Here is a 14,926-nt window from a genome sequence, read left to right as displayed (position 1 = left end):
TCCAGATGATTATGTCATCAATGTAGTGTAGGTAGAGAAGGGGCATGAGTGGATGAGAGCTGAGGAAGCGTTGTTCCAGGTCAGCCATAAAAATGTTGGCATATATGGGGCCATGCGGGTGCCCATAGTGGTGCCACTGGTCTGGAGGTATATATTGTCACCAAATTTGAAATAATTGTGCGTGAGGATAAAGTCACAGACCCACTGACCGCTATGCCTACCTTCATGCCTCCAGCTTCCACCCCGGACACACAACACGATCCATCGTCTACAGCCAAGCGCTGAGGTACAACCGCATCTGTTCCAACCCCTCAGACAGAGACCAACACCTACAAGATCTTCACCAAGCATTCTCAAAACTACGATACCCACACAAGGAAATAAAGAAACAAATCAACAGAGCCAGATGTGTACGCAGAAACCTCCTGCTACAAGACAGGCCCAAAAAAAACCCCAAAAGAACTCCACTGGCCATCACTTAAAGTCCTCAGCTTAAACCTCTCCAACGCATCATCAGTGATCTACAACCCATCCTGGACAATGATCCCTCACTTTCACAGACCTTGGGAGGCAGGCCAGTCCTCGCCCACAGACAACCCGCCAACCTTAAGCATATTCTCACCAGCAACCACACACCGCACCATAACAACTCTAACTCAGGAACCAACCCATGCAACAAACCTCGATGCCAACTCTGCCCACATATCTACACCAGCAACACCATCACAGGACCTAACCAGATCAGCTACAACATCACAGGCTCATTCACCTGCATGTCCACCAATGTTATATATGTCATCATGTGCCAGCAATGCCCCTCTGCTATGTACATTGGCCAAACTGGACAGTCACTACGCAAGAGGATAAATGGACACAAGTCAGATATCAGGAATGGCAATATACAAAAACCTGGAGGAGAACACTTCAATCTCCCTGGCCACACAATAGCAGATGTAAAGGTAGCCATCTTACAGCAAAAAAACTTCAGGACCAGACTCCAAAGAGAAACTGCTGAGCTCCAGTTCATTTGCAAATTTGACACCATCAGATCAGGATTAAACAAAGACTGTGAATGGCTATCCAACTACAGAAGCAGTTTCTCCTCCCTGGGTGTTCACACCTCAACTGCTAGCAGAGCACCTCACCCTCCCTGATTGAACTAACCTCGTTATCTCCATACTGATTTATACCTGCCTCTGGAAATTTCCATTACTTGCATCTGAAGAAGTGAGGTTCTTACCCACAAAAGCTTATGCTCCCAATACTTCTGTTAGTCTTAAAGGTGCCACAGGACCCTCTGTTGCTTTTTACAGATTCAGACTAACACGGCTACCCCTCTGATACTTAACACCAGTCAAGGTTGTGACCCTTGGTGTGAAACAACCCTGCCTTATTCCCTTTGCCCTTTATGCCTTTTACATTGGAGAATATACCCTGATTCCAGCGACTGATGTCACTACCCCAAGTGCAGACAAAGATAGCCAGCACAAGTGGATCTTGCCCTGTATAATTCCACTGAAGTCAGTGAAAGCATTCATATACTGGAAGTTAAGCACATGATTGTTTGCAGGATCAAGTCTTAAATTTTAGATATGACTCAATAAATGGAGGTTAGCAAAATTGTAAGAAGCAATGAAGATTGGACAGATGAGGTTTACACTTTAAGATCACATGGTTCCATCTATCTATTTAGGTTCTTACAATACCCATTACTACAGCTTCTGAATTGTTCAGTATGAATGCACAAATCTTTATGGTTTTGTTGCATTACACTTGGTTAAATGAGTAATACTTTAATTTTATTCCTTTAATTCTTGTAAAAAAAAGCCTGTTCTGAAGATCTTGTTACATTTTCAAAGCATGTATAGTACATGCACAGTCCCTCAATTCAGTGCACATTGGTAGGTGCAGGCTTAGATTTGACTTGTAGAAGTGCCTCAGGCATTAATTCAAGTCAGGCATGTTTACTTGAGCAAATTTTGTTCAGTAAGTAAAGTAAATGCCTGCAGCTCTCCTAAAAATCATAGTTTGAAAAAATCATTGTAGTCAGTCTTACTCTGGCTGCTTGGCAATTTTTTTGAAGATTTTTTGGGGGGCAGAGGGGAACGTATATTTCTGGCTCAGAGATTTAACTTCTTATTCTAAAGCTGTGATACTCAGTGACTCTTCAATGTGTCTCCTGCGGCTCTTTGCAGCACGTGATATTAAAATAGTGTGATTTATTATTGACAAATCTAAGTTATTAACCAGTCAGGATGCTTTTACTGGTTTATTGGTTATTAACTAATTGCAGTTGATAAAATAATACTTGTTCAGTCATTTTGCTGTGAGAATAACACATACATATATAAAAACTAAATATTTCCCGTGTCATACTGTTTAAATATGAATATATAGTAAATGAAACAATGAATTCACACTACTGTGGCTCTTTTGGATAATGTTGATTGCTAATTTGGCTCCTGAACCGCAGAGATCTGAGTATCACTGTTCTAAAGTATATTTAATGAAAATACGATGTTTAGAATCAGATGTTGGATCTCTTTTGTTAGGTTTTGTTTGTGCAAAAGGTATGATTTCTTTGTTTGTTTGAAAAAAGTTCCTGTAATAATAAAAAGGAGAAGGCAAATCTATTAATGAATTTGGAAGAGTTTTGCGGAATATTTCTTACATAGAGCTTGCAGAATGGCTACGCTGAGCCAAACCAATTCAGTTAATTCAATATGTATTAATCTCTCTCAGGACATACACAATCCTGCTAGACATTTTCTTTGATTCTTTTACCATAAGTTTTTTTTAGATTTTTTTCTAGCTCCATTGTCCTATGCACTATATAATCCCATACTAAGACATACCGGTACTTCTTCTTTAAATGAAAAATGGACCGAACTTCTGTTTCACTTCTGTATTAAGTATAATCTATAAATAGATAGATACAAAATTACATTCTGTCACTGCAATGCTGCCAACCCGCAGCTGGGGCACAACAGCTGGTAAAGACTACAGACGAGGAACTACATGATTGCTATAAAATAGGTATGAAGGAAGGGTAGGAGTGTGGTGTTTAAATAAAGAATCTGGATCAGAATCTGGCCTCAATGCTCTATATATATTACTCAACTGAATAGAACTGTGTGCCAGGATTTTCTCAATGGTTTTGAATTTTTTACAGGTCAAGTGCATATTCTTTACAGTAGATGAAATTCTAGCTGAATTCTTCAGGATTCACAAATTAGGAATATAATTCAAGATCTAAGCAGTATATAGAGCAGTGGTGGGCAACCTGCAGCCAGGGAGTAGGAAGCCAACACATGCACCCATCATCACACAAGGTCAATGTAGCATCTTTATGGATATGCAGGTAACATATCAGTGTGAGTGCATTCCTGCTCCCATTCCATGTAAAGAACTCCCATTGCCTTCAGTGGGAATTCTGTGTGCGAACTGGCTATCCAGTCAGATCCTATAAGATGTTAAAGATGGCAGTAGAATACCCTTTCATGGGCAGATGCCTCTAGATGTATTCCTAACCTGTCTTAGGTTTCCCTCCTACCTAGAGCAACCTCCCATCTGAAGCTGTGAAGCCAATGTTAATGTTTTCACTGATTTCCAAAGGCTTTTGATCAGGGCTGTATTCACTTGAACATGGGGGAACTGGTGAAATCTGCTAGCGTTGTAATTATTTATAAGGTGGTGTGATAGGATTTGCATTCAACACATACATCTAAAATTAGTACAACCAGGCCTTCAAATAGTTTTACAATCTATTCAAATCAAAATGTCTGTAGTGATAAAAATACAACAAAAATAAATTATAGAATACATCTAAAGGTGATGGAAGAATAAATCTCTCAATGTTACATAATTTAGTGGTTGATTTTTGACTCTCCTTAGAGGGTGACTATGTACAGTATCCCTAAATTTAGAGACCACAACTCCTTTAACAAAATTATACCATTCAATCTGAACTTACTCAACTAGATCTGATTTCCTAGAGTCCTGTCACGAAATTAGTTAAGTTAATTTGTTTGAAAGTGTCAGTTGCAGTACGGTGTATATATAGGCTGCCAGGTTAGAAATTGAATCTTTCTAGATTTACTTATATTAACCTAGTCCTGTAAACAAAATACCATGTTTAATGAATCAAGAAACAACTGATTAGGTCAAATGTTTATTTTGCCTCTTTAAACCAGACCCATCTTTTATTGTAGTATCCAAAACCCAACCAGAAAATCACATCAATTTAAGGAAAGAACTTCTTGTGGCAAGGCCTGTCTATGTAACTTTGAGTATGGCAACATACCACCTCTGTTGTCATAATGCATTTATATGCAGTTCTGAAAACCTGAATACATTTTTTCCCTCATATAAATACATGCTAAATAATGAGGACTGTCATTTTCCCATAAATAAAGACTTTATTATGGAGCCCAGCATCACATTAAAAAGGCATGTATTGTATACTGGCAATCTAATAGGTATTATGAGTAACGTCTCTAAATATATTTAATAATCAGATGGTAATATTCCTAGACCAGCTTAAGCACGTCTAGGTGGTTTTGTGTCTGCTGTAATGGCTGGCATTAGGTTGTCAGATCACTATGGGAGTGAAGTGACTTGCTCTCATTTATGGGGTTCAGGTCAACAAAATTCAGCTCCTGTATATGAAACTGTCATACACACTCCTGCACTATCACCAGACAACCTACAGTCTCTACAGGGAACTACATTCACCCCCGTGCAGGGTGTTGAGTACAGTAAACCTGCTTTATCTCTCATAATTTTTATCTGAACTTCCAGGAACACCACCTCTTTCTCCATTCCAAGCTAATCGCAAAGACAGATTAATTATTCTAGCTCTAGGCTTTAGATTTTAAGAATTCCATCATGCAGGATAATTAATGCAGGTGGCATTTACACATTAGAATGCATAAAGGTTTTACTTCTGTCCTCAAGTTACTACCTTGCATATTTGTATGAGTGATATCCCTCTTCTCCATACTGGGTATCCTTCCTCTGTTTAGCCTATTAAAATTACTCTGAAAGGCACTCGCTCATTTATTAATGTTCTCTCAGTTAGCCTTCCTTCTCCACCCAGTAGGTTTAACTTTGAGATCTCACACAGGGATCCATCAGGGCTTTCTTTGGGCCAGGAGACTCCTTCCATCTTTATCTCTTGCCTTTCTCTCCCCTTTTCCCCTTCCTCTTGTGTCCTTTGTTCAGCAATTACATTTCTTTCTCTGGAGCAGCCTGACAGGGTTTTTTCTGGGTCAAGCTGCTAGCAACTCATTCCCAAATACATAGTATCCTGAACACACTTGTGGCATTAACTAATGAACTTTACAGACTCAATCCCTTTTGAGTTACTCTAGAGTAACTCTCACTCTCTCATGGAATTAGGTCACCCCCAGCTTCGTTGCTCAGGGGTGTGAAAAATCCATACCCCTGAATGACTTAGTTAAGCCGACATAACCCTCTGTGTAGATGGTTGATGGAAAAATTATTCTACTGACCTAGGTATCACCTTTTGGGGAGGTGGTTTACTTATACTGATAGGAGAACCCTCCCCATTGATATAGGCAGTGGCTACACTAAAGCACCATACTGGCTCAGCTGCAACCCTGCAGCTGTAGCATTTCAAGTGTAGACAAGCCCTAACTTGCAACCTCGCTTCTGGAAAAACACAGGCACAGCATGTGTTATCAGTCACTCTGAGACCTGGCTCACTTGTATTATATTGAACTGTTTAGGGCATTGCTGTGAGCTGCCTCTTTCTTGTCAAAGGCCACAGTGGTGTTGCAGAAGATGTATTCTTTGTCTGCTGAGCCAGACTCTACTTAAAGAGAATGCAAAAAGAGTGAGAGAAAAAAAGAAGTAGTAAGGTCAGGAAGAAAGTGTCAGTCCCCACTCGAGGCAGTCAGCAGTCCTGTCTGCTAAAGGCTATATTGGACCCTGGCCATATGCAGCAATGCAGCACAATAAGACCTTTCTGGGTATCTGCAAAGAACTTTCTCAGATCTTGGGTCTAGTGTTGGGGTAGCTTCCAAGACCTTTTCCACTCAGATTTGGTCTTGTCACTCAAATTCCTTTATTTGGCATGAAGCTAAATTGAGTTCATCAGACTCAAGTATGGGGGGGAGGGTGTATAGGATGTACCACACATCCAAAGTTACACAGCAAACCTTTTAGATACATTTACACATCACATTGCATTTACTATGCATTGCATCACACATTTTAGAATTGGCTTGGTCATTTTGTAGTTGTGTTCTGCCCATGCACTGTCCATGCATTACTTACTCTTTTCCTCATGTTATGTTCCAGGCTTATCTTATCCAGAGAAGGAGCTGCTGTTGTTTGCCTGACGCTTTATCCCTCCTCCAGTGGGTAATTTGAATGAGAAGGTGGTAGGGATGGGATAGAAAAAGAAAGCTGAAGGATAGGTGAAGCCATGGCTGACTCCCCTGTGCGCTTCCACCTCTGCTCCGCCCCCCCAAGCTATCTGAGTTTTCTGGATGTGAGAGGGTGTATGCAACATCTTGGCAAAGACTGTTGCAGCATTCTTCCCTCAGGACATATGAGTGGGCTTCTGGAGGAATTGTGCATCAGAAGAATGTCTTAGAGGCATAGTTATGCACTGACCCATAATAAAGACTGAGCTTAAAGGTTCAATCTAGCCCTAAATAGAGACCTGCAATTTTTTCAGTATTTTTAAATGTGATTTTGAGTTTTTTCATACATATATTTTCATGTGATATTCATTGTACAACACAGCCCTTATGTAGTTAAATCAGTGTTAAAAAGTCCCCACTGAAGTTAATGAAGGTCCAAGTTAAAAATCAGCGGCATGAGATTGCAGTAAGACATTAACGTACAACAATGAGAACTTATGAGCTGTGACTATCTTCAATTCTTGCAGAAAATGCCAAGGGAAATGATTAAAATTAATTTTATATCTGTTTTAACAGAATATATATTAGTAATGTCACCTAGCTTTTATATAGGGCTTTTCATCCATAGATCTAAGAGCACAATAGAGGAAGATAAAGTATCATTTTCCCTGTTTATAGATGAAAAAACTGAGCCACAAAGAAGTGAAATAACTTGGCCAAGGTCACATAACAGATCAGTGGCAGAGTGGGGAAGGAATACCGGGTCTAGATCCACAAAGGAATTTAAGCTTCTAAGTCCAAAATTTAGATCCCCAAACTCCCTGTTCATCTGTTGTGTAACCCTGTAGGTCCCCCAGTTTCTGCTTAAAGTCCCTTAGATGATGTTGCTGGGCATATTCATAGCCACATCAGACTGACCATACGGTCAATACCAGTGGTCCATCTAGTATCCTGTCTTTTGACTGTGGCTGGTGCAGATGCTACAGAGGGAATGAACAGAACAAAGCAATTTCAAATTATCCATCCTCTGTTTAGTCCCAGCTTCTGGCAGCCAGAGGCTTAGGGACACCCAAGGCATGGGGTTGTGTGCCTAACCATGTTGGCTAATAGCCACTGATGGACCTATCCTCATGAACTTATCTAATTCTTTTTTGAACTCAGTTATACTTTTGTCCTTCACAACATTCCCTGGAAATGAGTTCCACAGGTTGACTTGGAGTTCTGTTTGTTTTAAACCTGTTGCCTGTTAATTTCATAGGGTGACCCCTGGTTCTTGTGTTATGTGAAGGGGGTAACACTTCCTTCTTTGTTTTCTCCACATCATTCATATGGCTCCTTAGTAATATCTTCTAAATTGAACAGTCCCAGTCTTTTAAATCTCTCCTCATATGGAAGCTGTTTCAGATCCCTAATCACTTTTATTGCCCTTCTCTGCACCTTTTCCAATTCCAATATATCTTTTTTGAGGTGGGGTGACCAGAACTGCATGAAGTATTCAAAGTGTGGGCATACCATGGATTTATATAGTGGCATTAGGATGTGTCTTATCGATCCCATGTCTATCATTCTCTTAGCTTTTTTGACTGCCGCTGACCATTGAGCAGATCTTTTCAGAGAACTATCCACAATGACTTCAAGATCTCTCTTAGCTGATAACAGCTAATTTAGATCCCGTCATTTTGTGTATATATAGTTGGAATTATGGTTTCCAATAGGCATAACTGTGCTTATCAACATTGAATTTCATCTGCCGTATTCATTGGTCCAAAGAAATGACTTTACAGTCAGCTTTGGCCTTAATGATGTTGAACAATTTGGTATCATCTGCAAATTTTGCCACCTCACTGTCTACTCCTTTTACCAAATCATGTATGAATATGTTGAACAGCACAGGCCCCGGTACAGATCCTTGGAGGACTCAGCTGTTTACCACTCTCCACTGTGAAAACTGAGCATTTATTCTTACCCTTTGTTTCCTATCTCTTAACCAGTTACTGATCCATGAGAGGATCTTCTCTTTTCCCATGACCGCTTAGTTTGCGTAAGAGCTTTTGGTGAGGGACCTTGTCAAAGGCTTTCTGAAAGTCCAAGTACATTATCATTTCCCTTTATAAAAGTTGTGTTGGCTCTTCCCCAACATATTGTGTTCATCTGTGTCTGATAAATCTGTTCTTTACTACAGTTTCAGCCAATTTGCCTGGCACTGAAGTTAGGTTTAGTGGACTGTAATTGTTAGGATTGCCTCTGGAGCCTTTTTAAAAAATTGGTGCTATATAAACTATCCTCCAGTCATCTGGTACAGAGGCTGATTAAAGAGATTAGTTACATGCCATGGTTAGTAGTTCTGCAATTTCATACATGGGTTTCTCCAGAACTATTGGGTGAATACCATCTGGTCCTGGTGACTTATTAAGTTTAATTTATCATTTTTTTCCAAAACCTCCTCTAATAACGCTTCAATCTGGGACAGTTTTTCAGATTGGATTTAGACACCTAAGGAGTTAGACACCTAAGCAATATCTCACACAAGACACTGGTGGTGGCAGCAACAACCATCTTATCAATGGACTTGGCAGAATTTGATCCAACCTTAGGCAGCTTGTCCTAACACTAGTCTTATCTCTGACATATTTCTGTTCAGAGGTATTGCCTTGTGACACAAGTCTATTTCTGACATAGTAAAAACATTTGGTTGCTGTATCTTTTAGATTTCTTAAATGTTTTGATAACCCACACTGTAAACTAATCTTAAAACTGTTTTGAGTTTCCAATCTGTACACTACTTCAGTCTTAGTTTGTCATCCATTTTTATGACAATATAAGACTACAAATTATATTAACTACAGGCTACATTGTGCCCTAAGGCACAGCCTGCTGTGCAGTGGCAATGTGGAGCTGCATTGCCTCAGGGATACTATGTGCTTTTTAGGTAGAATCTCTGATCTAGCAGGCAAACACAGCTTCACCAAACAATATCCAGCCCTCTGTATTTGCATTCAGACTGCAGGGAAAACCCCTTAGACCCCATGACTCAACTCCAACTCCAGCCTTGCCAAGCTGGTCTCTGATTTGAGTCATGACTTCTATTAATGAAGTTATTACTTATCAAAAGGGCATTTAACTGCTCCCTCATTTAGCCTGAATGGAAGGTGCCTGTCATGCCCACCAGCACTACCCGTAGATCAAAGACATACTCCTTGGGAGCAACCCAACCTCCACCATAATAGTTTTTTTTTCTTATCACAAGAAACTAAAATTATGTTTTTCTGGTTGTGACTAAAGATGCTTTGCAATGGCCAATCGGTTAATATTTTCTATTCTTGATAAACCACACTAAGAATATCTTACTCTGGTGTCAAAACAAAGGTTCTTGAAGAAAGCAAAACTTATCTACAGAGCTAAAATGTCTTTCATGACCTTACAAAGGCTGGTTAGTAATATTGAGCTTTAAAGAAGCGGTTGTGTGGCAAGCTGCAATTTGGCAGTTAGAAGAATTAATTCTGTGGTCAAGATAAAGATGCTAAATTAAATTAAAGAACATGTTATTGAAGTTCTGTTTCATTCAACATTCCATCCTCAGAAATAATTGCTAGCAGACACATGAAGCCTATGCCTAATGTTATAGAATTTCTTCTGCTCCTAACCAGTCACAGTAGGACCACAGCCCTGATTCAGCAAAGCCCTTAAGTATATGTTTAAATCCCATTAATGTCAATGGGATATGGACATATGCTTAACTTTAAGTATGTTCTTAAGTGCTTTTCTGAATCAGGGCCCAAATCCTGTTCACTTTAGTCACACTAGTATAGTCTTATGATATTTGAGGCCTGCTTTTGCAAGGGACTATCCTATCTGAAAATTGTGATGTCAGACCTGGCTGGACTATATATTTTCACTAGGTATATTAGAAATAGTTTATAAGGTTTGCAATATTAAAGTCACAGCAGTTTTTAGGCAATAAAAGTAACACAATCTACAATCCTGGAACTAAAAAGTTTCATCTGTTCTGCAGGCGGCAGCTTGCCCAGCAGAAGGAATTCCTTTGAATTATACCTCGTTGCTGGGGGTGGTGGGAGGAGACAGTCCCTTTTGGAAAGATGTGTGAAATGTCGAAGTTCCAGAAGTAAAATCATCACCCCATGGAAGTAAATGGGACTTTTGCCAATGACTTCAGGAGGGCTAGGACTTTACCCTGGGACTGTAGATGCTTTCCATTCTAATTCCCCTGTGAAGATGAAGCTTTATTTGTATCTTCTTTATTTTGTGTCCTCCTTATATGGAGCATAACTTACCATACAGGCTATTTTTTCCATTTGCATTTCAAAGATTTTATATCCATCAAAACACTACCACCCACCTAGTGGTGCACATACTATACTGTGGGTCTTGGCGCCAGCTTGATACCTTTGACTCCCTGATCTTCCTCAGTCTTGACTCTCTCTCTCACACACACTCTCATGCAATAGCATTTTCAAGAGTACATAAATGAAATAGGATTCTAAGTCCCCTTTTCAAAAGTGACTTACAATGAGATTGAGGTTCCTAAGTGTCTAAGTCTCTTTAGAAAATAGGAATTAGGCTCTTGAGTGACATAGGTGCTTTGAAAATGTTATCTAAAGTGACTAATCTCAGCAAAAGCTAATGCACATGATTCAAAAAGGGGAAAAATACACACAGGCATGGATAAAATAGAGCATACAGGTTGAAAATTAGTCATGGAAAGCATCCCAATCAATCATGCAAGCTAAAGGGAAGGGAAATTCTGTAATAACAGAGAAAAAGCACTTTCTTCCTCTCACTAATTGGCATTAGACAGCAAGCAATATTCTGTTAGATGATCACCTATTGTAGAATGAATGCTCTTGCCCCTTTTTCCAGATGGAGGCTCATTATGTCTCTCGTAGTTGTGTAGTAAAGTGGATAATACTCAAAACCATATTCCCCAAATGAGAAGTGGTAAACTCAGTTTTCCTGGTTTTACCCTTGACTACACTACTGCTCTCTACGATGAGAAATCTAACTCCTTGTAGTGGTCACTCAACATAACTGTGTACAAATGATAGGTGGCCCCATTTAGGAATGCAATATTTTTATTCTCCTTGCTAGGGCTATGAACAGAGGCTGCTAGTCTTATTTGTTTTGGCCCAAAACTCCTATCTAAATTAAAGAACATGTCAGCCACATTGACCTTCCCCAATTCCTGCACTTTCTCCATCTACTGACAAGAATACTTTGCCATGGAAAGGCAGATTTGGAAAAATGATGGGAGGAGGGGAGAGATTTGGGGGTGGGTTACCTTGTGTTATCCAGAGGAGCAGGGAGAGTTTCCCCAATTCATAATCATACACTTTTAATGTACTTCTAGAAGGTGCTCAGAGAATATGGTGATGAAAAGGATATAAGAATCTGTATAGAATAGACTAGGAAGGTAGATAGGCCTCAATTCCATAATAAGTTTTTAATAGGCAGACCCTCTGTGTTGAGAGACAATTGTGACACTCTGTACTTCAAAGTAGCAACCTGGAACCCCCATATTCACCACTGTCATATGATTATTGGAAATCAATTTGCAATAAGTAACTGTCAGCATGGATTTGTCAAGAACAAATCATGTCAAACCAGTTTAACAGCTTTCTTTGACTTGGTAACAAACCTTGTGGATGGGGAGAAGTGGTAGATGTGGTATATCCTGACTTTTGTAAGGCTTTTGATAGTCTCACATAACCTTCTCCTAAACCAACTTGGGAAATAAACATAGATGGAGCTACTATAAGTTGGGTGCATAAGAGAGTAGTTGTCAGTGGTTCACAGTCAAGCTGCAAGGGCATATTGAGTGGGGTCCTGCAGAAATCAGTTCTGGTCCAGTTCTGTTCAATATCCTGATCAACAACTTAGATAATGGCATAGAGAGTACACTTATAAAGTTTGCGGATCATACCAAGCTGGGAGGAGTTGAAAGTCCTTTGGAGGATAGGATTAAAATTCAAAATGATCTGAACAAACTGGAGAAATGGTCTGAAGTAAATAGGATGAAATTCAATAAGGACAAATGCAAAGTACTCCACTTAGGAAGGAACAATCAGTTGTAAACATACAAAATGAGAAATGACTGCCTAGAAAGGAGTACTACAGAAAGGAATCTGGGGGTCATAGTGAAGCACAAGCTAAATATAGTCAACAGTGTCATCATTCTGAGATGTATTAGCAGGAGTGTTGTAAACAAGACACAAGAAGTAACTCTTCTGGCAGACTTCTGCTCTACTCCATGCTGATTAGGCCTCTACTTGACTATTGTGTCCAGGAAAGATGTGGACAAATTGGAGAAAGTCCAGAGAAGAGCAACAAAAATTATTAAAGCTCTAGAAAACATGACCTATAAGAGAAGATTTTTAAAATTGTGTTTGTTTAGTCTGAAGAAGACAATACTGAAAGGGGACATGATAACAGTTTTCAAGTACAGAAAGGTTGTTACAAGGAGGAGGGAGAAAAATTATTCTCCTTAACCACTGAGGATAGGACAAGAAGCAATGGGCTTAAATTGCATCAAGGGAGGTTTAGATTGGATATCAGGAAAAACTTCTTAATTGTCATGGTAGTTAAGCAGTGGAATAAATTACCTAGGGAGATTATGGAATCTCCTCCATTGGAGATTTTTAAGAGCAGGTTAGACAAACACCTGTCAGGGATAGTCTCAATAATACTTAGTCCTGCCAGGAGTGCAAGGGACTGGACTAGATGACCTCTCGAGGTCCATTCCAGTCCTACAATTATATGATTCTATTATATGTTTTGTACAATACATGCCTTTGGAAGTGTCATTTAAGAAGTCTTGGTTTGCTGAACCTTAATACCTGTTGAATTGTATGTACTATCATTGTATGTGACGTTCTGAAGTGTTGTTATATGTACTAGTGAAATATGTTGCAAGCTTGGGAGACTTCCACAGCCAGCCTTCCAATTGCAACAAACAGGCGTTATGGCCTATCAAGAAAAGACTCCACTCTCCCAGAGATTTCTCCAAGAAGGCATATATGCCATCTGAGTGAACTATCCCACGTCCCAGCAAGGATCTTACTTGCTGCTGGAATAAAGTAAAAAGAGGTAAAGTGACATCATCACATGGCCTCTTTCCTCCCCACATCTCAACACCTGGAAGATCATCTGGAAGACAAAGACTTTCAACTAGGGAGATTAATGCTAGGCTGGAAGGGGGTCCAGTCTATGCATTGAAGAATTATAAGCTGCTTATCTGTTAGGGTGCGAGACTGTGTGATTCAAATCTTGGTAAGTCTGTTTAAGTTAGAATTTAGACTGGGAATTTATTTTAATTTCTTGGGTAACCAAATTTCATCTCTATGCCTGCTACTTATAATCTCTTATAATCTATCTTTCTGTAGTTAATAAATCTGTTTTAAATTTTATCTAAAACAGTGTGGTTTTGGTTGAAGTGCTGGAGGAATCTCAACTCAGATTAACAAGGGTTTTTGCACGTCCACTACCCTCTTGTTGGAGTGGTGAATTAAATAATAAGCTTATATTGGTCATGCTTCTGACCAGTGCACAATGGTACAATTCTGGGAAGTAGGACTGGAGCTGGAGGGAATTGGCTGGAGCCTCTCTATTGATGGTTCATGAGCGGCTGGGAGATCTTCATGTAACTCGGTTGGGTGTGTCGCTGCCTGTGGATGGCTGTGTAAGTGCAGTGCCTATCAGAGGCCTGTATCTTGTAGTCTGAGAGAGAACTCAGGCTGGTGACTTTGGAAGGCTCACTGGTCCACCAGGGACTCTCTCACAGCAATGTAAAATGCTGTCAGAGGAAGCCATCCGCAATGCATAACAGCAAGTTTTATTGGTCATACAAAACTCAAGCATTTGCTCCATATTCTAGAGCACCATCTACTGGCACCTTATCTATTACCTAGTATATATATATATAAACTAGTTAATAGTTAATAGATAAGGTGCCAGTAGATGGTACTCTAGAATATGGAGCAAATGCTTGAGTTTTGTATGACCAGTGGTCCAGATGTAGACCAGTCCTTGGATATTTTGCATCCATGGGGAGCCCTGTTAAATCCACCTGGGTGGAGCTCATTACAGGATCAGGACCATAATTAGGAATCTGGCAGCACATTAAATTCTCTTGTGTGTTGGGGAGGACCCACTCTGAAATTTAGGGTCAAATTTTGGGTCAGATTTACAACTTGTGCAAAATTGGCTTAGTTCCAATTAAATCAAAGTTGCTATGCCAATTTACAGCAACCAAGAATCTGTCCCTTTCTCTTCAGATGCACATACAATTCCAGTGGACTTCAAAGGGAATTATGTACATGCATCTGTGAACAATGTTTTCCTTAAAAAGACAACCCTTTTCAACTCTCAGTCAGCAAAAGAGACTATTCCTCTGAAAAATTCCTTGGTCTGTTCTCTGGTGAAGTAGATGGGATTACATGAAAGTAAGTCAAGCAGGTATTGCCCTCTCCCATTCTTAGGAGAGTTAAGTTTTCTCCATACTGTTGGGCTCAGCCACTAAA

This window comes from Trachemys scripta, chromosome 3, assembly GCF_013100865.1.
Source record: "Trachemys scripta elegans isolate TJP31775 chromosome 3, CAS_Tse_1.0, whole genome shotgun sequence".
NCBI classification, from domain to species: Eukaryota; Metazoa; Chordata; order Testudines; family Emydidae; genus Trachemys; species Trachemys scripta.
This window is presented reverse-complemented; position numbering follows the sequence as displayed.